The following is a 23,344-nucleotide window of genomic DNA, read 5'->3' on the forward strand; positions in this document are numbered from 1 at the left end:
TTGCATATGCACGTAAGTCCTGAGCTCTTATGTAGTCCAATTTGTTCATTATTTAATTTCTTCAATGGGGCAACTAAAACACTCTTTTTTTCCTTCTAAAGTTTATAAGCAACTGAGAAATAAAACAAAGGAGGCAGTCAAGTAGCAATCAGAATAACAGCTTAATTTTGATAAAGCTGATTGGGGAACCTGATTTTAACCTTGCCAGGCATTTCAGAGAAGAGGAAATAGAAATATCTCTTTCAAAGATGCTCAACTTCATTACTAATCAAACAAATGCAAATTAAAACCACCATGAGATACCATTTTATGCACAACAGATTAGCAAAAATTAGGGAGTCAGCAATATAAAATGTTGCTTAAGATGTGGAGCAATAAGAGGTCTGCAGTTGGACATGTGATTTGGTGGAAGCAATCTGGAGAACAATTTGGCACTATCTAGCAAAGTTGAAACTGCACATGCCATGACCCAACAGATCCATCCCTAGGTTTATTTCTTAGAGAAATGTATATACTGTGTGAGAAAACATGTGCAAGAATATTTGTAGTCACTTACTCATAATCAGAAAAAAGGCTGGAAACAAAGATTCATCACCAGGAAAATGGATAAATAAAACACAGTATATAAAAAGAAGGGAATGCTATACACCAGTGAAAATGAATGGATTACAGCTACATATGTCAACACAGATAAATTTCAAGAATATTAGATGAAAAAAAGCAGTTTGAACAAAAATACTTACAGATTCTATTTTTATAACATTAAAACATGACAGATATATAAAATAGATAAACAACAAAGTCCTATGGTATAACACAGGGAACTAAATTCAATACCTTGTAATGGCCCATAATGATAACGAATATGAAAAGGAATATATATGTACAATTGAATCACTATGCTGGACACCAGAAACCAACACAACATTGTAAATCAACTATACATCAATAAAAAATGGACAAAACTAAACATTGCTTAGAAAGCCAGCCATGTATGATTAAACTAATGAAAAGCAAAGCAATCATTAACACCAACTTCAGGGGGGGAGGGCGCACGATGAGGTCAGAGAAGGGCATAAGAAAGACTTCCCAGTCACTCTGGCATGCAGCCTTAGCTGTAACCCCCACACTGTACTGGTTTGCTATGATGTTTAGATTGCCTTTTGCTGCTGTGATGCTTAATGGGTGTTTTTGTTAGATCTGAGTATTCTTGGTAAGAAAAAGAAAAGGACTTTCTTTTATTGGTGTGGAGAGAGGAGTTTCAAGCACCACAACCTCCAGGCAACTACCCATAGTCCCATCATTCTGGTGTCTTATTTACCTGGAATTCTTCTATAAAGAAGTTGGTGGATTCCTGGTCCACAAGACGGGAAATACTCTTTAATGACTAACAGGCATAGAGAACAAACTAGTGGTTACCGGTGGGGAGGGCAGGGGGGTTGGAATTTAGGGGGAGGCGAATGTAGAGGTAGGGTAGAATTTGTGGGGAGGGGAATGTAGGGGAGTACAGGGTGCAAACTGTTGGGTGTTAGGCTACAGGGATGTATGATACAACATTGGGAATATAGCCAATATTTTGCAATAACTATAAGTGGAATGTAACCTTTAAAAATTGTATTAAACTTTTTTTTTAATTAAAAAAATCTGCAACAACCACAAGGGGAAAATCTGTTACTTTTTTCTTTTAAAGTGATGAATGAGCCAGGCCCCTTTTGGCACTTGCGAGAACCTCCTGTGGTAGTCGGAACTCTCAGATGGTCCCAAGATTCTAGCCCCTGGCATACAGACCCTGTATGATTCCCTCCCCTTGAATGTGGAGGCACCTGTGAACGTGTGGGGCTTGTGACTCCCTTATTGGGTCATGTTCTATGAGCAAGCGGATGGGGCAGTCTTCCCAGGGTGATAGTACGTAAGATGACTACTGCTGGCTTTGAAGCTGCCCGATTGTAAGACTCTATTGTAGGTAGGAACTAAGGGTGACCAGTAGGAGCTGAGAGGGACTCCCTGCCAACAGCCAGCAAGAAATGAGAACCTTAGTCCTACAACTTCAAGGAACTGGATTCTGCCAACAACCTGAATGAGTCTGGAGAGGACACCAAGGTCCTGATGAGAACCACAGCTCTGCTGATACCTTGGCTTCACCCTTGGGAGACTGAGCAGAGGACCCAGTGGAGCTGTGCTTAGACTCCTGGGACCCAAATAGATTGTGCAATAATACATTTGTGTTGTTTTAAGCTGCTGAATTTGCAGTAAGTTGTTACACAGAAAAGGAAAATAACTACACCCTTATTACTGTCTCTTAACTGCTGCAAAGCCTGGGCTGCCAGCCTTTTTCAGCCTTTTTTTTTCCCCTATCCTTTCCTCACATTTCCATAGAGTTATCAGTTTCTGGGTCCAAGCCAGAGTAGACATCCTTTTTCATTGAGGAAAAATAAAGAGTGCCACAGTTTAAAGCCTGTACTTCAGACAGCCCTTCCTCCCCATCTCCCTAACCCTCATTACATGCCAGGGACGGGCTGCCAACACTGTAACACTGGTCATCAGGCAAGACAAGTCCAGCTTCCTTCCTTCCTTTTTTTCCTGCATTTCCCTTTCTTCCTTTCCTTCAGGAACATTTTTTGAATTGCAGCTGTGCTATGTCTCATGCTGACAAAAGTAAAGAAATATACTTTTTCTTTAAGGAGCCCAGTGTTAACGGTGGAGACAAATTACCACATGGTAATCTCTGCTCCTGGACAAGCAGCTAGAGACCGGGAGAGAGAAGACGCTAATTATGCTGGAATCCCTTCCTTGCCCGTTGCCACACACCCACTCTCTCCAGTTTCTCATACACACTCATTAGCATCCTATACAAAGAAAATCTTGGGTTTCAGTCAAGGTCGATTTCTCTGTTTAAATCACTCCATTGCGGTTCAGAAATGACGAGGTTCTTTTAAACTGATGCATGAGTCATTATGTAGAAGGAAAGCACATAGTGGAGGAAGCAGGTTTGGTCTGCATTTCCCTGTAAATCTGAGCCAGGCCATTGGTGATACCTTTTGTGTTTTCTTTCCAAAGCGTGGGGTTTGTTTATCCTAACAGTCAGTTGAATATGATATAAATCTCTTTGAAGATCATTCTGACTCCCGTGGTTTCTGAGGAGAAATCAGCTGTTTTATATTTACATTGCCAAACCAATCCTGAGGAAAACGAACAAAGCTGGAGGCATAATCCTTCCAGACTTCAGCCAATACTACAGAGCAACAGTAATCAAAATGGCCTAGTAGTGGCACAAAAGCAGACATATAGGTCAATGGAACAGAACAGAGAGCCCAGAAATAAACCTACACACCTATGGTCAATTAATCTAGACAGAGGAGGCAAGAATATGGAAAGAAGACAGGTTCTCCGACCTGTGGTGTTGGAAAGGCTGGGCAGCTACATGTAAATAATGAAAACAGAACACTCCCTCACACCATATACAAAAATCACCCTAAAATGGCCTAAACACCTAAATATAAGACATGGCATCTTAAAACTCCCCAGAGAGAACATAGCCAAAACATTATTGGACACAAATTGTAGCAGTATTTTCTTGGATCAGTTTCCCAATCAAAAGCAAGAGAAGCAAAAATAAATGGGACCTAATCAAACTTAAAAGCTTTTGCACAGCAAAGGGAACCAGCAACAAAATGAAAAGACAACCTACACAAAAGGAGAAAAGATTAGCAGACAATGTGACCAACAAGGGGTTAATATACAAAATATACAAACAGCTCATACAACTCTATCAAAAAACAATGAACACAATAAAAAAAAATGGGCAGAAGACCTAAATAGGCATTTCTCCAAAAAGGACATACAGGTGGCCATCAGTCACATGAAAAGATGCTCAACATTGCTAATTATTAGAGAAATGCAAATCAAAACCCCAATGATATATCATCTCACACTTGTCAGAATCACTATCATCAAAAGGCCTACAAATAATAAATGCTAGAGAGAGTGTGGGGAAACGGGAACACTCCTATCTTGTTGGTGGGAATGTAAATTGGTGCAGTGACTATGGAAAACAGTATGGAGATTCCTTAAAAACTAAAAATAGAGCTACCGTATGATCTAGCAACCCTAATCCTAGGAATATATCCCCAAAAGATGAAAACTAATTTGAAAAGATACATGCACCCCAATGTCTATAGCAGCTCTATTTATAATAGCCAAGATGCATAAACAACCCAAGTGCCCATCGACAGATGATTGGCTTCAGAAGATGTGGCATATGTATACATATACATACACACAATGAAGTATTACTCAGCCATCAAAAGGAGGAAATACCATTTGCAGCAACACGGCTGGACCCAGAGATTATCATACTAAGTGAAGTAAGTCAGACATAGAAAGACAAATATCATACAATATCACTTACATGTGGAATCTAAATACAAATGAATCTATATTCAAAGCAGAAAGAGATTCACAGACATAAAAAACAAGCTTATGGTTACCAAAGAGGAAAGCAGTAGGCAGGGATATAAATTAGGTTTAGGAGATTAACAGATACAAACTACTGTAAATAAGAGATAAGCAATAAAGATTTACCGTGTAGCACAGGGAACTATATTCAGTGTCTTGTAATAACCTATAAAATGGAATATAATCTAAATATATAGATATATAACTGGATCTAACACATTATCGTAAATCAACTATTTCAATTTTTTAAAAAGCTGTGTGATAAGTATACGGATATTTGTTACATTTTATCCTTGAGGGAAATACTCAACAACATAAATAAAATCTTTTTTAAAGAAACAGAATCAAGACTGGTTCTGCACACAGGCCTGAGGGAACCCAAGGAAGGGACGCAGGGAAGGCAGGAAGAGGAGAGGGCTTGAAAGTGCCACTGGATGAGGTTTACGTTCACTCATTCACAGATGGTCTTTAACTATCTTCTAGGTGCACCGACAAGAGTCTGCACTGCCCTGAACTGGGTGCTCACTGTTTGAAGGGCCCAGCAAGTAAGCAAGTGTGCATGGACTAGCTTCAGGAGAGCCAAGTGCTAGGTACTAGGGGAATGTCTGCAAAAGGAGGCCTTTAATCCACAGTTGGTAGGAAAGAGCTGGGAAGACTTCTCAAAAGAAAGAAGTCTTAGCCGAGTTTTAGAAGGAATGAATAGGAGTTGGTAGGAGGTGCTTCATGCAGGGAAATTGTACTTGACAAACCAGTTTGTAATGGCTAGAGGTCAGGGAACAAGGTAGTAGAAGTGAAGGAGGCTTGGGAATCCCACAGCCATGCAAAGCGATGGGTTTAAATCCTGTAGACTGTTGCTTTTTGGAGGATCTTAAGACGAGGAAATGTCAGGGCAGAAGGGCAGTGAGTACAGCTGTGAAGATCCTGGCCTCGCCAAGGGCTGGAATCTAGCATCCAGTTCTGGCTCTGAAACTTACTACCTTTTGTAACCGTAGACACGTTCCTTAAGCTCTCGTGCTTCAGTTTCCTCATCTATACAGTGGAGATAATATCTGTCTTACAAGCTGTTCTCAGCTTTAAGTTCATTCATGTTAAGCATTTAGAGCTCTGCCTGAGCATGTAGAAGGTGCTTAGTGATTACTAGGAAGTTTGAGCAGTTTTTATATCAAGATTAGATAATGTTTTGAAAAGACGGGCGGTGACAGCACTGGGGACAGTGTATGGGGTGGAGGTGGGGCTGGAGTGGGGAGATTACAGGCTGAGACACCTTTCTTTAGTTAAGGTGTGGGCCCCTGAGCAGCAGAGTCAGGATCACCTGGGAACTTGTTAGAAATGCTGATTTCCTGGGATGGGGCCCAGCAATCTAGCGTTTGGCAAGCCCTCCAGGTGAATCTTATGTGCAGTCAAGTCAAAGCACGGGTCCAGCTGAGAAGAAATAAGAAACTGAATAAAACATAACCATACAGAGGGCTCCTCATGGCCTATGAACCAAACATTAACTGGTTTCAACAACAAGTCAGGTGTTATCCCTATTTTACAGATGGAGAAACCAAGGCTCAGAAAGGCTAAGGGCCTTGCTATTAAGCAGTAACCCTAGGAATCTGACCCAAAGCGGATGCTTTTAACCTCTATGCTCTTCTCCTCCTAATCGGAAAGTGCCCAGAGGAAAGAGGGAATTTCAGGGATAGTTAAGTGATAGAATTAGCAAGTCTTACTAGGAAATTAGCTGTGGGCACAGGGGGAGGTGTTAATGTTGGATTTGGACTAATGCTGCCATTCTCTGATTCAGGCTAAATGAATGAGGAAGCAAGTTTAAAGCATAATAAATTTTAATTTAAAAAATTTATTAATTTTTTAAAAACTTTGAATTCCCTATAGGAAAACCCGAATGCAGAGTCCTGGTAGGCTGGGAAATACAGGTTTGGCAGACAGAAGGATACAGCCAGGGGTGGCTGAAGATGTGGTTGTGGCCAAGAGGATCCCAGCTAAGTAGAGCAGAAGACAAGGGAGGGGACTGAGGACAGACTCCTGGGCAACAGGTGGAGGAAGAAATTGCCGCAGAGTAGACAGGACAAAAACACTGAGCAGAGATAAAGGAGAAAAAGGGAAAGAGAAGGGTCTTGGAAATCCAGGAGAAAATCAGCTCAAGGTTGGTGCAAAGTGGGGCTGGATTAGCATCCGCTATTACTAAGTGTCCCAGCCATACTGCAAAGCAGAACTGATAACCGTCCCTCTTCCTGCTACCCCTCCCAGGTGAGTAAACGGGTACCTGACACCCAAGACAGAAAGGCCCTCCCAGATGGCAGAATGGTAGGAGAGGTACCCTAAGCCTGAGGCGGTCATTAATAAAAAATTACCAGGATGCTGACAAAGGTCAGTGTGCATGCCCTATCAAGTTTTAATTGATGCAGTAATGTACTCTTAACATGCAACTCCATGTAATAGCAGTAACCTTGATGAATTCTGGCTGGTGTGGATTCAGGGAGGTCAGCTGTACTAAGAAGCCTCATTCATCACATTCAGTACACTTGTGGTTTTGTGTTACACTCCCAGTGCCAGTTAGCACTTACAGTGATCGTTTGCCTATTTTCTCGTCTCAGTTCCAGTGTCAGAGCCAGCACACATGCAAACAAAAACCTCACTAAATAGGGTAACGGCAGCTGCTAGGTGAAAGGGCAGGTGTGGGTTTGAAGTCTCACACGAAGGACATAGCACTTATTGAGTGTTCCTCCTGGCCAACATTCCAGAGAGGTTCTCTCATCCTGTCCTGTGGAGCACCCTTGAGGCAGTAACAGCAAAGAGCCAGCTCAGTGAGTGACTGAGGAAGCTGAGTTTCAGACGGCTCTTAACTTGCCAGGGTCAGCCCACTAGTAAGTAGGAGCTATGATTTGAAACCCCTGCCCATCTCACTCCAGAGCTCCATTATTTCCATTAATGATGCCAAAACGGAATTGTACAGTCAGGCCGCATGCCTTATAAGGTTGTCATAAAATTCAAATAAATAAAGGTACATGAAAGCACTTTTAAACTTTAAGAAAGCTACACGAAGGCAGGACAGTTTTAGTTTCCACTATTAACGTCAAAAGGATCTTGAAAGTATAATAGACGCTTCAAAATAATCTCTAAGAGTACATTTGTCTTAGCTTAGAAAGAGAATTTTAACGTATTACCATTTTCTCTTGACTTTGCTGTTTATCACTACCTCCAGGAGCTCCTTTTTATACATACCACTTTGTGGGAACCATCTCCCCTCCACTAACACACCCCGGGGAACTTCCCCCTCCCTAGGCTATAGGGAAATACTGACAAGAGAAACCAAAAGAGTGAGCCTTAAACCTCTCTGCCTCAGTGGCTGTGATAGAAGGGTGTGCTTGATTATATTCCTGGTGTCAGTACCCCCGGCCACCTTGTGGCCTCCCTGAGGTCCTGGGAAACCACAGAGGAAAGCCTGGCCCAAGCTAGCCCTTGGAGGCTTGGGAAACTGACCTCATGCCCGCCGATACCATGGGTGCACGCTATGAGCTGTTCCATGCCTGTCTCAGACACAACCTTGCGACTCTCCTGGTTTCCATTTTACAATAACCTCCCCCATTTCCCAGTCAGCCAGCACCGCCTGTCCCTGTTACAGTCACATCGATTATCAAGAGATACCAAAGTGGGAATTGGGGTATTTAGAGGACCACAGTTAGGGTCAGACTTCTGGATGGGCCCAGGCTTCCAATATTTTTGCTTCCAAATGTGTTTTTCAAAGCTAATATATGTCCTTCCCCATAAACAGCATCTGTATATCAAAATCCTAAGTTACATGAAACAAAAGAAAGGCGGTCCCTAACATACTTACTATATTCTAATCACAACACAGGCTATAGAAACAGCATTCCTTGAGCCAAAAAGAAAAGTTTCCTGAGGTCACTCCTTTAGTGTAATCCACCAGAACTTAGAAAAAGAATGAGGTGTCAGACAAGACTTCTAAGTAAAAGAACTGTTCTAATCTTAGGCAAGATTATCTAAATACCTCTGCCTAGCCTCCCTCCTGAAGTGGAGACCCAAAATGCTTCACCCCATTCAGTTTCAGTACCTTGATAAGCTGTAACCGCAGGCTAGATGACCGCTAGGGTCCCTTCCGGCAGAAATTCAGGGAGGTAAGAAGCTTGTATTCCTGAGAAGCACCAAGAAGTAATCAGATGTCCTTTATCTGTCTGATTAGGCAAAGGTCAGGCGCAGTTAAGGCAGAAAGTTCAGGAAGATACCACAGGTGCAAGCCAAGCGTAGGGGTTAGGATGACCTTGTAGTGACCGGGAAAGAAAGCCACAGGGAACAAACAACCACTGAGTACTGACTATGTGCCAGGTGATTTCTTAGACCTTGCTATGTATTGCTGAAAACGAGAGAGCTTGGTTCATTTGCCTGGGGGCATTTAGCCGGACTGTGAAGCCAGGCTGTCTGATCTAAAGCTCGTGTCCTTTCCATCACAGGCTGGCAGAACAGCTCTTCCTTGTTTTTGTTGATGGCATCCACGTGTTCTGCATCCTGAGGCAGCAACAGCAACGCTCTGTGATGCGGGTTCAGCCAGTTTAGCTCACCTGCTGATGGTGCGGGTGAATCCCAAACAGCTTTTCTCTAGGCGCCACAGAGTGTGAAATGGGGCAGCCAGGCACATCAGTAGCATCTTCCTCTGCCTAGGCAGAGATGGGGAAGAGAGCAAAGTCTAACAGAAGTGGCCTTTTCTCCTTGTCTCCCTTCTCCCTCCCGTCTTCCCCCAGCCCATTTTATTGTAGGGCTTCAACACAGGAGGCCAATTTTTAAAAGTACTTTTCCAAATGGTTCAAGTGGGCCAGTCCCTTTCCCCATAAGTGGCAGCAATGAAATTTCTACATTCTATCCTGTTGGACTGGGTGTTCTAGTATTTCAAAGAGTTCCTGCTCTCACTTTGGTTCATTGTTCCACCCCCGAGCAATTTGTGAACATCCAAATGACTCAAAATTTTATTATTATAAGGGCTGTCCTTACACATAAATGGAGTTAGTCATCACCTACCTGATATACTTTGAAAAAGAAAAAGTTTCCTTGTTCAAATACACATCTCCTACTAGCATATGACAATCCCTGAACTGCTGCCATTGCAGATTGCTGACCTTGTGTTAGTAAACCAGGTTTCTGTTAATTCAGTGTTCCTCGAACACCTAGGATCCTCAAACCAAAGTAATAGAAATCCCGATGAGGGGGTTGGGGTGGTGAGGGAAGGGGTAGGAAAATGGGAGGTTTTGGAGGCTTGGAGCATTGCTTGTGAGAAAGAGACCCGAGCAGGGTGCCTCAGGAGAGAAAAACCTTTAAGTGTTGGGTGCTGGGGGATGTGGTTAGGGCCCTCACCCCAGCCGCACCGCCAACCCCTGGGAGGAGCGAGAGGATGAGATCCTTTGAGACAAAAATCAGGCCATCTCAGTTTTGCCTGAGCTTGCTTCTGCTTGTAACGTAAACTAAAGGCAATACAGGAAGTTCTCAAACTTGATGTCACATGTGTAGAATATTTATGGTTGGTGTGATACAGGGCCCCTTGGCCACACAGGAAAGAGCTAATTCTGAGAGAAGTAAGCGTTGCTTTTAAGTCTGTAGAAAGTGGTTTTGACTGTCTTCAGAAGCAGAGTGGGCCTGTTGTAGCTCATCATTGGAAGGCAAGATACTTCTCATTGCTGTTGATAGAGAAATATTTGCTGAAAGAATGAATAAAAAGAATAGGAGATGCAAGATTAAATGACACAAATGGGAGACATACAAGGCTAAACCTTACCTCGTGTCAGAATGATTGGTTTATTTCCCAAGTAAATAAAACCATGTCGTGGATAGATATTAATGGCGATTCTTGCTAGGAACACCAGAGTTAAAGTGACTCTACAAATGGTTCCATTTTCCCAGTTCCAAGACACTCCTAACAGATGATTTTGCTGTCTTCAGGACATCCTTCAGTTCTGAACACTTTAGTCTCTTTTGTGGTGCTTTTTGATTTATGGTCTAACATACTCGGATAGGGTCGTGGTAGTCCACCAGCTGACTTCAGCATTTCTTGGTTGTCTCTGGTTAATAGGCTGTACCTGTGATGTCCTCTTTTATTTTCTTCACCAGAAACCATAGAAATAAAAGGGAAGTGGTATACCAATCAGTCTGAATCAAGCTAGGACTCAGGTTTCCTAAGAAGGAGAAAAATGAGAATCCAATCAGTCCTAAATACAGAACTACTTTTGGGACGGTGTTAATTATCTGAGTCAGGGGTGGCGTATAGAGATCTCCCTGACCATCCTCTTCATATGATACACTTCCTGACTTGACATGTCTTTATTGCTAAGTTGTTCACCTCTGGGGGATGGCTGATTATGAGTGCACGTATGGAACAGTAATACAGGGACAAACTGGACACTAAAGATTTATATTTAAGTACAGAAGATCAGGCCCTTGTGAAGTTAATAGTGTGAACCTTCCATCCAGGGTGCCTGAGTTCAAGTCCCATCTTTTCCCTAGGTGACCATGGGCAAGTTACTCAACCTCTTTGTGTCTTAGTTCCTCCATTTGTAAGGTGGGGATAATGAGAGTATCATTAATAGAGGTGCTGTGAGGACTATGTGAATTAATACACTTAAAGCACTTAGAACAATGCTTGGTACTGAGTAGGCGCTCAATAAATGAGCTATTACTATCTTTCAGTAAATGGTGACTTTTACAGAGATAGTCATAGAGTTTGACTGAGCTAAGCCAGGTGCTGGTTAAGTATCGCAGAGCTTGGAGGAGTTTGTGATGCTGAGTATGCATTTCTTCATGTTTATCCTTTTTTTTTCTTTTTTTCCATGTTACCTTCCGTCTCTTTGCCTAGTCATTATCAACTGTGGTCATCAGTCAGGGCATTCCACGTGCATTTAATTCTGCTTTCAGAGCAGAGATCCATGATTTTAAGACTAAAAAGAAATGTGACAAGCCCATTTTTCCTGCCGAGAATGTAAGTGACTTTCTTGTGTCCATTCCTTCAGCAAGAGACTAAGTCACACCACCTCACGTAAATTTACAACAGAGGGCTGGTTTAGGTTGTATATGACTGTAAATATGGTTGAGTTTTATATTTCTTTTAAAAAGCAAAATTGATTCCAACCCGATACCTTTTTATTCTTTATTATAAACGCATCTTCTTGGTGTGTGTTATAATCCAGTCTCTCCTCTTCAGTAATTAGCCTGAAAATCATGTTAAAGTCTTCCATTTTCTTTAGAATTGCCTTTCACCAATTAAAAGACAGCCCTGAGGACTCTCCTGGAAAAGTGATCCAGCGCTCTGCCCTCTTAGAAAGCAGGGTGACTGAGTGAGGAAGCAGTAAGGAGGGGGCATGGGTTTTTTTCATCTGAAGCTATTTTAGCATTGAAACTTCCAAGGTTCGGTTTCTCTTGGAATTTTATGAGGCTCGTACCTCGCATTTTAAATTATAATGTATAACTTCTACCATTTGGTAAATTCAAGTAGAAAGCGCTGAACAAAACTGCTTCCCATCTGCTCAGCAAAATGGAGCCTGAATTCAATAAACTTCTCCAATATAAATGCTAAAATCTGATTTCCGCAAGCCTTTGGATCTTTAAAAGTTGACTTCCAGAAAGCTGGTTCTGGATCCCCAGCAACATACACTCCCTTTGGAAACTGAGTATAAATCTACCAGGTTTGGGTCTAAGGTGAGTTGTTCCTTTTGTGTTCCCTTTCTCAGGCAGCAGGAATTTGCCAGAGTTCATGATCATGCTTCGAAAAGTGATGGCTGGCCGATTGCTTGGGGCTTAATGAAATACATCCTATGTCTGGATAACCTTTACTTTCTTCTTTACATTAAGTTATTTCTTTTAAGGAGTGACAGTTCAGCATTTTTTATTCAAAATTTTGAAGTAAAATGCTCAGTTTTAGAATTGTTTCTGAATCACAGCTTCAGAGATTTAATTAGTAAGTAGTGCTCAGATGCTCCTTTTTCAGAACTCCTCAGCTGAGTGTCATTCAGCCATCGTACCAAGGGACTGACATGACGTGTGTTCTTAATTTAAGTTCTTCAGGGCTGGGAATTTCCCATTCCATGTTAGTTTAAATTGGCAAGTGAGCAAGAGGAATACATTCCCTAATTCTCCATAAGGTTAAACATGTGAACTGAAAATAGAGCAAGAGAAAATTAAGTACAGTAATTTACTATCTACAGTGCTGAAATTGAGCACTATAGCATATGGTGAAAGTCTTTACTATTAATTAAGCAATCACAGAAAATTCCATATGGATGATTTGTGAACATTCTAAAGTCAGGTTGGGAATTTGCTTCTCTATGTTTTTTTCCTAAGCATGATTTTCTTAAATAGCTCCTGGGTCTACATAATCATATCTGCAACTCAGTGATGTTTGAGAGTTTTGACATTTCTTAATGTCACTAATTTCCATATTGAGATTTGACATATCTGGACGCATGTTAAATCAAATGTCCTAGGCATCATCATATTAAAAGGATATTTCAAAAATCTTTCTCAAGTATAGAAGAGAGAAAAAAAAAACCTTTCAGTCATTTATTTATTCAACTCCCCGCACCCCTTGCACTCACAAGCATAGAGCATCCACGCACACCCAGTCCAAGCCTCCCTCCCCACCAACTTTGGCTAATTCCAATTGATCAGGCAAAACTCAGCTCAAATATCTGCTCCTCATATGATTGTAGATGGGTTTCGGTGGCTTGCCTGTCTCAACTTCAACCATAATAGAGTCATTTTTCTATCTTCTTCCCTCTGACACCCCCATTAAACTGTGACTTCACTTAGGGACTGCATCTTTTTTTTTCCTGAGCCCCTGGCTCACATCAGAATGCCTTAGCAGAAAGCGCTTGTTAAAAGCTTGCTAAATGAATGAATAATTTTAGCCTGCAGGCTGGCTAGCAGAGGGGTTCAGAGACTAGGTAAGCATCATTTATAAACTCAGCCAGAATCTTGTTGCAGCCAGAGTGGCAGAAACCCAGCAAGTCAAGACAGTGCCCCCCTGGGGTTCAGAACTCCTTCAGGGGCTGTTTGAGGCCAGACCAACTCGGGAGCCCCATGCTGAGATGCCCTCCCATCCCCAGGTCCCTGTTGCCTGGCCGCGTTGTGCTGTCTGTAAGCCATAGCCAACCCTGTGTGAGTGAGGCTCCTACAGACTTTATGCTTATTCAGGAACTCGCAGAAGTAAGATAGGTAGAAACATTCCACCTGGAGGAGCCCTAAACAAAATTCGGTTACATGAATCATGCTTAATGTTTAAACCCTTGCTATCTATTCAAGTCAGAGGTTGACTTCATTACATTTGCCTGGAAAGCAGAGTGGGCACAAGTGAAAAAAAAAATATCTTCAGAAGACAGTTCAACGTTGGGTGGGCCCAAAAGGGCAGTGGGGCTGTGAGAAGCTTCAACCAGAGGGAGGACTTTCCAGCGATCCCGAGAGTAGTGTTGAGGTAAATGGAGGTTGTGCCCCTTGAAGTGTTCTTATTTTTCGGTTCAAGAGATGCCTCCCGCAGTACACAAGTTAAACAGCTTGGGGGTCAAGAGGGGACCTACTTAGAACCCAGTGTTCTCTAGTTAATGATAGAATCTTGTTCCTAACCGACCTGGCCAGCTCCTTTATGTTCTGATAGCTGATGCCTTAAGAGTCCATTTAAACCCTTCGACCTCTGACTGCTAAGGAAGCCTTCCTTTGCACACTCGAAAAACATGAGCCTTTAGGTTTTATTCAACAGAGGCTCAAGCTAGCATCCTGGAATATACCCCAGTTCTGGGGAGGTGCCCGGAGTCCTAGACTGAGCAGCTGAAATGCAGCTTAAGGTCTGGTTTCATTGCAAACCAGCCACCAATCATAGTCTCTGAGCCTGTTGCCTTATTTGATAAATGAAAATTAATGACATCATTCAGGGTCATTGGAAGAAGTATTTGATATTACCTCGAAAACTCAGAAAACTATCCAACCCTCTCTCTGATGCACTGAAAACAGTACATCCTTAAATACCCCAGGGCCCCCTTCCTTCAAAGCGGCTTAGCCTCAGGGACTCGGGAGAGGGTGTATGTCTGATGGTGTTTCCAAACTGAGAAGCTCTGCTTCCTCACTCCTTGGGCTTTTCACTGTATTGTTTCTAGCCTCCAAGAAAATCACATACTTATCTTCCAGTTCAGCCATGAATTAAAAAAAAATTTTTTTTTGTATTTGATACATCACTTGTGTACTGTACCTATACACCATATACTATATGTACCAGAAAGATTTCTTTGAATATCTGGTTTGTATATTGCCCTGTACTGCTCTTCAGTGGAAGCAGATATAAACTTTAAAGAATTCTTAAATAAAACTATTTGCTGGCAAAACTGACTGCTTCCTTGCCAACCTCCTGATGCCATTTTCTTAGAGAAAAAATTTTAAAGCCTGATTGATGGTGTCAGACCTGGGTTCAAATTCCAGCTCTTCTACTCAGAAGCTGTGAGACCTTGGTGAGCCTCTTGTTCCCTATCTGTAGAATGGAGGGATGATGATGATGATAATCATGATGATAATAACAACATAATAAACTTGCAGGATTTTTGTGAAACTAAACGAGATCAAGCATGTGTGAGCAGCAAGTAGAGTGCCTGGCCCACTGTTGCTTCTTTAGTGAATGACATTTCCCTTTGTGACTTGGGATTCTGGCATCCTGAGGCTCCTCCTCCTTTGTCCCTGCCCCCTACCCGCCATAAGCCTCACTTCTTGTAATGTGGCACCCACTCAGCCATGGCCCAAAGCAAAAATAGACTCACCACCTGCTGCCTGGGGGACTGGCTTCCCCTGGTCAAGGCTTCCTGTGCAGGAAGTGTGTCATAATCAGCCTGTGCCTGCTGCCCTCTGTGGTCATCTCTTGTCCCTTTCTGGGCAGCAGCATCTAATCATGTCACATGGTAGTGTCACACAAGTGTGGTGTCACAAACCTGGCGCTTTCTGGGCCCTACCCATGATGAGTCTGGGGCCAGCAGTCCCTCTGACACTGTTCCTTCTTTCCCTGGAATTACATTGGCCAAAATGGAAACAGGGGAGGCATAGCCTCAGTCTTGTTACTAAAATGGCAGCTTAGTTCAGTGAGGAAAATCAAAGAGCTTGACAAAAAAATCCAGAAAAGTCATCGCAGACTGTGGCAGAAGACCCTCAGTACAGTAGGAAGGCTGAAAATGCCTAACCTCAAGGAACACCAAAGTAAAAAGCACTGAATTTGGTTAAAGTGAAATAACTTCTGTAAATGAGTCCCACTGAATGTAGAAAATTTAGAAAAATCTTTTAAAAAAATTTTAAATCAACATGTAATAACTTATCTCTTTTTGTTTCATTCTAATATTCTTCTGCATATATTTATACTATATGTATTTATTGAAGTAAATGAAATTAGAATAATATTTTATATACAGTTTTTCAAGTAAAATGCTAATGTAATATATTGTAAAGAAACTTTAAGTACAGTTTTATTTTTCACTTATGAGCACTTTCCCACAATAGATTCTTCAGAAACACTGTATTTAATGTCCATATAGTACTTCATTATTTGAATGTTTCATGATACATGTACATCTACTCATTTTGGTTATTTCTGTTCTTTTGTTGTTAACTACTTACATGAGATCAGTCCATATATATGAAGCCTATGCACATCTCTGATTATTTCCTTAGGGTAAATTTCAAGAATTGGCATTATTGAGTCAAGGTGTATAAACAAGTATATTTTTCTGTTCTTCATTTTCAAGTGAATATAAAGAAATCCCTTGTAGCGAGCTATTCTTTTCATTCATTTTTATCCTGCAGATTCTTTCTTTACCTCCTCCTCTGTGCCAAAAAAAACCCGATTAGGCTATGCAAATTCCTTATCCTGTTACGTCTTCAAGAGAGAGTTCAGGTCTCACTTCTTCCCAATTATCCTCTCTGCTGTCACCCCAATCCTCATACCCAGGCTCTCATGACACTGCCATAGCGTTTACCATGCTGGATTCTAAGGGTCTGGTTCCATCTTGCCATTAGGCAGGAAGTGCCTGGGGTTAAGAACTATATCTTGTTCATCTTTATTGTTCCAGTACTAAACCTAGTTATTTGCACAAGTAGACACTGAATAAGGGAACAAAAAACATAAAACTAGTCAACACACATGTGCGTGCACACACACACATATCCAATCTTATATTATTATTAGGTACAGGAGATAGAGGTGGGAGAGAGAAAGAGGGTCATTTTCACGAAGTAACATGGTTGTATTTTCTCACTTGTAGATGTATAGATAGGATATCACTTTTTGGTGTGTCCAGATGGGCCAGATGGAATTAAAGTCAGGATTTTATCAGATCTTTGAGGCAGCAGCCTTCCTGGAGACATAGGTTTAGAGTCAGTTTTGAAAGCAAGCTGAAGAATTAATAATTATTGGATCACATCGGCCCATGATCAGATTTGGCTTTATTTATCCTAAATGAACATAATTGTGCAACATTTATTTTATCCCTTTAAATGGGGATGTAAGTGATTGTGTTCTGTTTGGATGGAAAAGATTAAAACAGGAGAGAAGAGGGCAGGGCCCAACCATTGAAAGAATGACACAGCAATTGAGGATACAACATGAACTGGTTAGAACCAACTAGGCCCAAGATGGCAGGAGATTCAACTCCTAATAGACCTTGAGCTTCAACATACACTTACTGTAAAATATTAGTATGCTAAATGGCACCCACAGGCACCATGACAGTTCCAAGGCCATAAAAACTAACCACCCCCACACCTCATGACTGATCTCACTTTTATAGACAACCCCATGTTCTAAGGCTGTCACCTCTCACCTCTCGCTTCTCGAGATGGCCCAAATTCTGCTTATGGATTGTGTATCTACTTTTACTTTAAACTAAACACCCCCAATCCCTCATGGCCTCACTGACCTTCTGAGATGGCCTACACTCTGTCTATAGAGTGTGTCCATGTTCTAAGGCTGTCACCTCTCACCTCTCGCTTCTCGAGATGGCCCAAATTCTGCTTATGGATTGTGTATCTACTTTTACTTTAAACTAAACACCCCCAATCCCTCATGGCCTCACTGACCTTCTGAGATGGCCTACACTCTGTCTATAGAGTGTGTATCTTTCTGAATAAGTCTACCTTCACTCAACTGCGGCTCGCTCTTGAATTCTTTCCTGCACAAAGCCAAAGACCCTCCCCTGGTTTAGCGCATCCCAGGGACTGGCCTGAGACCTGAGACCTGGGACATGGCCATCTTCTCGTGCCCCATTTTTCCTGTATCAAGATCATCTGAAAATAATTTATGTGTAACTGCCAAGCCTGCCAATGGCATGCTTCACAAGGACAAATTGGGCTTTGGAGACTCTTTCCATCCAACTGGGATTCTTCAGTAACAGGTATATACGTTAACTAACTCAATGGCCAGGGAAGTCTTATTTGGTTAGCAAACATTGTTGGTCCTGGCTGTAGCATTATAAAAATTAAATTTCGTACTCTCTAGGCCAGGGTAAAATTTAAGGCATGTAATGTGCAATAGACAGGCAGGTGTGCACATGCACACACATACACACACAGCAAAGCTACAAAATAAACATGTTGAAATATAACTTAATTTGTCTCAATAGAACTGAAGTTAGCAGATTTTGAGTCCATATTGGATCTGTTACTAAAATCTTGCTATATTTGTTTCCAGGTTTGTGCTGCAATTTCCTGATTTTTCCTCATGTTCTTATGTGTAAATACCAAGTTGAGTTTGTGTGTTCACCTCACTTTTCCCCAGGGATGATCTAAGTGCCAGGATGTAGTTACTATCCTGGCATCTGCTGGGATGACCCGGGGTCTCCAGGACCTGTGGTTGGAAGGCTCTGAAGCTCCTGAGTTGCCATTCCTCCCTCGGGGAAAGCCCAGCAGACCTCAGCTGCTCTCTCTGCTTCCCACTAAGCTGCCGAAGTGAGCTGCTCATTCAGCCGTTGCCTCTCCTTACTGGGGCAAAGGCTTATAATTTCTTGGGCTCTGCCCTGGAAAGCAAGGACTAGGTCTCCTTGCTTTGAGCTCCATGTAATTCTTGGAGGACGACACAACAAGGACTCCCTCTTGTTTTTCTCTATGTCTTCCCTCCAACTCTCTCCATCACCACATCCTGCCTGCCCAGCCTGATGTGTCAGGGGAGCAGAAAGAGAGGACTCATGGGCAGGAAAAATCTCTCCATCCTCATACACCTGTGGTTTAGTCCAGAACCAAGACTGATGGATGCTCAAAAAGACTTTTCTCTTGACAATATCGTCTCTTTATAAGTTTCCAATCTCCTTGTGACTCAAGAGCTGTACATGACAACTTTCTTGGCTGTACACTTCAGCCACAGTGATCCTAATCCTCCCTGGGACAATGAGTGCCTCAGATTGAATGAAAGAGGGTCACATACACACCATGGGGCAGGGACTTCCATTACTATCTCCAAATGTCATCCTTCCAACACACATATATATATAAATAGATTGATAGCTTTATGGCAATCTAAATAAAGATAACTTAGTAACCTCCAAGACTAGGTTTGTTTTTAATTGAAACAAGAGGGAAAGGGTTGATTCTGTGCTGAGAAAAAAGGGTCAAAGAAAGTGCAATTCTCTGTTAAACACCCGATGAATCAGGCTGCACCTCTCATTTCCAGCTTCTCCCCTTTTCTCTCTCCACCTTTTATTAAAATGCAAACGCACCATTTAATAAAGCTCAATTTCAGAAGTTCCTATTTTCCCCGCTGCCTAGCATTCATAAAGATGCAGAAGCAGTCCTTGTAAATTGCTGGGAATCCTAAAGGGAGATGAGATCTCTCACTGAAGACTCCTCAGATACCACGAAGACATGAAAATATAGCCAGTGCATCTCTGGCTTATGTAAGAAGAATCAAAGAACCATGAAATTAATTTTATTTACCATGAAAAGGTACTAGACTTAGAATCCAGGTTGTGATTATGTAATTATAAATTAATTTCAGTAGCATGTTACCATCTGAACTAAATGTCAGCAAGAGTTATGAGAAGTATGTTAATGAGCTTCAAAAAAGCTTGAGTGCTTACTTGTACCTAAAAATAGTCATGCTGGAGACTAGAGGCAGGTCTCCTGCAGTAAGAGGACCTGTCGTGGTTTTCTAATACTCCCCGATGCATGTGGTCAGTTGAATAGGAAGGGACTCTCTTTAACACTTAACTGAAAAGAAAGGATTAGAAGGGGGTCCACAGGCCACACTTAAGAATGAAATAAACATTATTATTGCCGCAATTGAAATGTGACGTCCAGGAACATTTCAGTTTCAAAATGGTGTTCAAGAGCATCAGATGACGCGTCTATATTTTAACTTAGGTGAAGTGTGAACCTTTCATGAATACTCCATCAGATTTTAAAAGCTTGAATTATGACCTCTTCTCTCCCTCTATCCCCCACCTCATTAAACAGATTATTTTTCTTATTTAAGGTGTCACACTTCATTTGCATAAAAGACCTTTCTGGCACTTGTACACCGTTTCTTATTTCTTCTAGTCATTTTATTAATTACTGTATGTTTGCTGAGGAAGAGCCCAAATATATCAAAATCTGGAATTAGACTCTCCAGCACCAGAGTTTAAAATGATAAAATTTGTCATTAAGTTAATTGCCTCACATTCAGCCAGTGTCAGTCAATGGTTGACATTTTTGCTTATGCAAAAATCTTAGATGGAGAAAAAATTATAATTTGTAAGACTTTTTTTCACACAAAATGTTATTTCTGCCTATCTGCCCTTCAGCATGTGATGAGGGGAAGTTGAGGTGGCAAAGGAAGGCCCAGGGAGCTGCCATTTGGTGGGGCTGGAGCCTCACATAAGCCTCCCTCCGTATACAGTGTGTCCTATCACTACTCCCGCTATTTGGAAACCCACAAAGATAGTTTGCCATCCTACTACTTTAGGTCTTGGTGTAAGAAGGCCTTAATGTGTCCTCTAACACTCAGCTGTGGCCTCAGGTGTGCTGCTGTCAACATTAACCCTTCAGGTTGGACTCGGGCTGCCGCCTGTCTCTGTGTGATGTAGAACACGCCTAATGTACTGTTCTGCTGAGATTCCTCATTGAATAAGCCTTTTCCATGGTCCTTCCTTCCTGGGGTGGGCGAGGGCAGGGTATGGCCTAGAAGCAGAGTTACCCACATCGTGGTGCCTGTTTGACTAGGAGGCACCATTCACACTGAGGTCATTGTCAACTTAAACATGTACTATGGCCATTTGATGGAGATGGTAGTAAAGTGTCTTAAGAAAGAGGTATCTTTTTCTGGTTTACACAAAAACAATAACTGTGGGCTAGCGACAGCCTGCTCCAAGGTTGAAAGCAATACTCTGGCAACCTACTGGGTAAGTTCTGTCCCTTACCAGCTGCATGACCTTGAGCCAGTCTCTTAATCTCAGCTTTATCATGCGTAAAATGGGGATAATAATACATCATAAGCTGTTAGGATGAAAGAGATTATCTACACCAAGGAGTGAGCCCAGAGCCTGGACAGTGTATGGCGGATCTCGTAGTTTGACCCGCACATGTCTCTGCACACCTAGAGCTCTTCCAAACAACTTTCCATTCAAGGCATAGAAGAGTGTAAAATAACTTTCAAACTCTCTCTACAAGACTCATCACAATAGAGCTATCGACCTACAGTATGAATTAATTAGTGTGAATTCTGTAGCCTTCCTGTGCGGAGTTAGACTCGTGTGTCAGGTGATTCTCCGGCTCCAACCATGCACATGAATATAATTCTAAAGAGGGCCTGCCTCAAGAGAGCAGAGGGTGCAAGAACTCAGGCAATAGGTGAGAGAAAAGAAATAAAGAAGGAAAGATTAGAGCTTACTCTTTAGTTTTCCAGACAACGGATCGTCCCAGACAGGTCTGTCTCTGCCATGGCATAATTAATTATTACCAGACTGGTGAAGAGGCTGTAAGCAGGTCAGACTTTGGCGGACTTAGAGATTGTGCAGACAGGGGCTGGGGCTGGGGGGTCTTATCCACGAGCTGCCTGGCACTGTCTGTGTTTCAGGGCTTATCACAGCATTGGCTGTGGGAGGTGGGGACTCGAAGCCGCTGCCAACAGTGATCTTTAATGACTGGCTTTGCCTGCACTGTTTCCAACATGTTGCACACCAGTGTAATTCCTGTTAGTTACTGGGTTCTGGTGTCATCGATGCCCTGGAATTGTGTTATTGAACTAACATTCATTGTCAAACCTTTCCAAGATAAACCTATTTCTCCTTATCATATAAATGTGTTGATTCTCCTATGCTGTGTATAATGAATGGCTTTTAGACGGTTGTAACACCTTCACTGAAACATTTTCTCTCTCTCTCTCTCTCTCTGGTGTGTGTGTCCCCTCCCCTTTCTTTCCCCTCTTCTCCACCCACCCCCAGTTTCTTTCTCTTTCCTGAAGGAAAAAAAAAAATGGCAATTTCCCTTATTCTCTTACAAAAGACTGTCACGGGTAGGAGGAGGGGTCACTATTAGCATGAACGATGTGTCATTCGTTGTTTGGTAGCATGTTCGGGTCCACTTGCTCTGTGAAGCAAGGCTCCTGAGGCATGTTTATTGCACTTTCCTCCCCTCCACCCAGCCTCCCAGCCCCACCCGAGAAAAGGTGAAACCGTGTGTCACTCTTATAAGAAAATGTTTCAGTAAGCAGAACTTTCATAAAATAAGGATTCTCCTGACTCCAATTTTTAAGTCATAGCTGTGTGCACACAGGAGGAGGGGGCGGGAGTGCAAGGGGTGGAGGGGAATGTGTCTTGATTGGCACGCAGGGCAGGGTGTTCTGCTCTGAGGAGAAGTTGTAGGTGGCAGTGCCCGAGGTGAGGTGAGGCTGTGCAGGGGGAGCCTGAAGGCAGCTGAGGCTCGCTTGTCTGTCACTGAGCCATTGATGGGGAGCCACTGATGGTCGAATCTGAATCTGAACTTGAACCATCTGTCGACAGGGATGCTGTCATCACCGTCACTGCTATTCCTCTGGGCCTCTCTTCTACCTGTATCGTCTACTACCATGATTGTCAGTTCTGTTTTTTTTCTGTTTTATGTCCTCAATACTCTGTCTTATGCAGTCAATATGCTCCTGAAATGTTGTGAATAAATTGTGGTTTTAAATAACATTAAATTCATCTTAATACAGAAAAGCATAAAGAAGAAAACAGAGTGGTCTAAAATCCCATTCCCTAGGTGACCCTGTTAATATTTTTTTAAAAACAAGAGTATGTATATTTCTATGATTAGAGTGCATATATGTACGTAGTACAAAGGTGTGAATTGTACAATTAGTGCAAGTTGTACATCACAAAGCACCCCCACTTCCCTTACCACCTCCTCAGTCCTTAGCACCTCTCCCAGCATTAGGGGTCTGTGCAGGGTACAAAGCACTGTGATAAGAAGACAGCAATGAATAAGGCATCACCCTGCCCTAAAAGAGGCTGTTAGTCTAGTGGGTCACAGAATCATGTGACTTATAGTTGCCTTTTGTTTGGCTTGCACTGTTTATTTAAATAAAAATTGCCAACATTTAAAAATCAGGAGAGTTCACATAAAAATGGTTTCCCTTGAAAAATCTGAAAAACTATTTACCATGGGCCTGCATTCCCACATGGCAACCATCTTCGTTGCTGAGGAAATGCTGCCCGCTTAGCATGTGTTCTCCACTTGGCCACAAGCCCCACTACCCGCTATTGTAGACCCAACACTGAAACCTGATGGCAGTTGTCTCCTATCATCATGCCTGGGCTTTCTTAGAGTAGAAAGTTTTCAGAACCCCTGTTCCTGTCAAATGTAGTGGGGTAAAGCTACTCCAAGAGGACCGTGAGCGTTTTCTTCTATCTGGCCTACTCCC

The 23,344-nt window shown here is 42.2% G+C and overlaps 1 protein-coding gene and 2 long non-coding RNA genes across 6 annotated transcripts in view; 1 reads left to right on the top strand and 2 right to left on the bottom strand.

Annotated features, from left to right (window-relative positions):
- The window catches only part of LOC116281225 (uncharacterized), a 44,283-nt gene extending 35,540 nt beyond the window's left edge, over window positions 1-8,743 (bottom strand). Inside the window, exon 1 of the long non-coding RNA XR_012072308.1 lies at window positions 8,531-8,743. This is a non-coding gene — a long non-coding RNA (uncharacterized lncRNA). The remainder of the gene's footprint in view (window positions 1-8,530) is intronic.
- Window positions 1-23,344, top strand: part of PPM1L (protein phosphatase, Mg2+/Mn2+ dependent 1L) — a 261,588-nt gene that overhangs the window by 224,777 nt on the left and 13,467 nt on the right. The gene's annotated exons all lie outside the window — the stretch shown is intronic.
- Window positions 9,040-15,330, bottom strand: LOC140696177 (uncharacterized). Of its 2 annotated transcripts, XR_012072292.1 has the most exons (5): window positions 15,252-15,326; window positions 11,595-12,610; window positions 10,241-10,637; window positions 9,823-10,142; window positions 9,040-9,131 (listed from the first exon to the last, which is right to left on the bottom strand). It is a non-coding gene; the product is annotated as an uncharacterized lncRNA (long non-coding RNA). The 2 variants fall into 2 exon arrangements; XR_012072293.1 differs by lacking the exon at window positions 11,595-12,610 and having other exon boundaries at window positions 15,252-15,330.

Source organism: Vicugna pacos, chromosome 1 (assembly GCF_048564905.1).
Source record: "Vicugna pacos chromosome 1, VicPac4, whole genome shotgun sequence".
Classification (NCBI taxonomy): Eukaryota; Metazoa; Chordata; class Mammalia; order Artiodactyla; family Camelidae; genus Vicugna; species Vicugna pacos.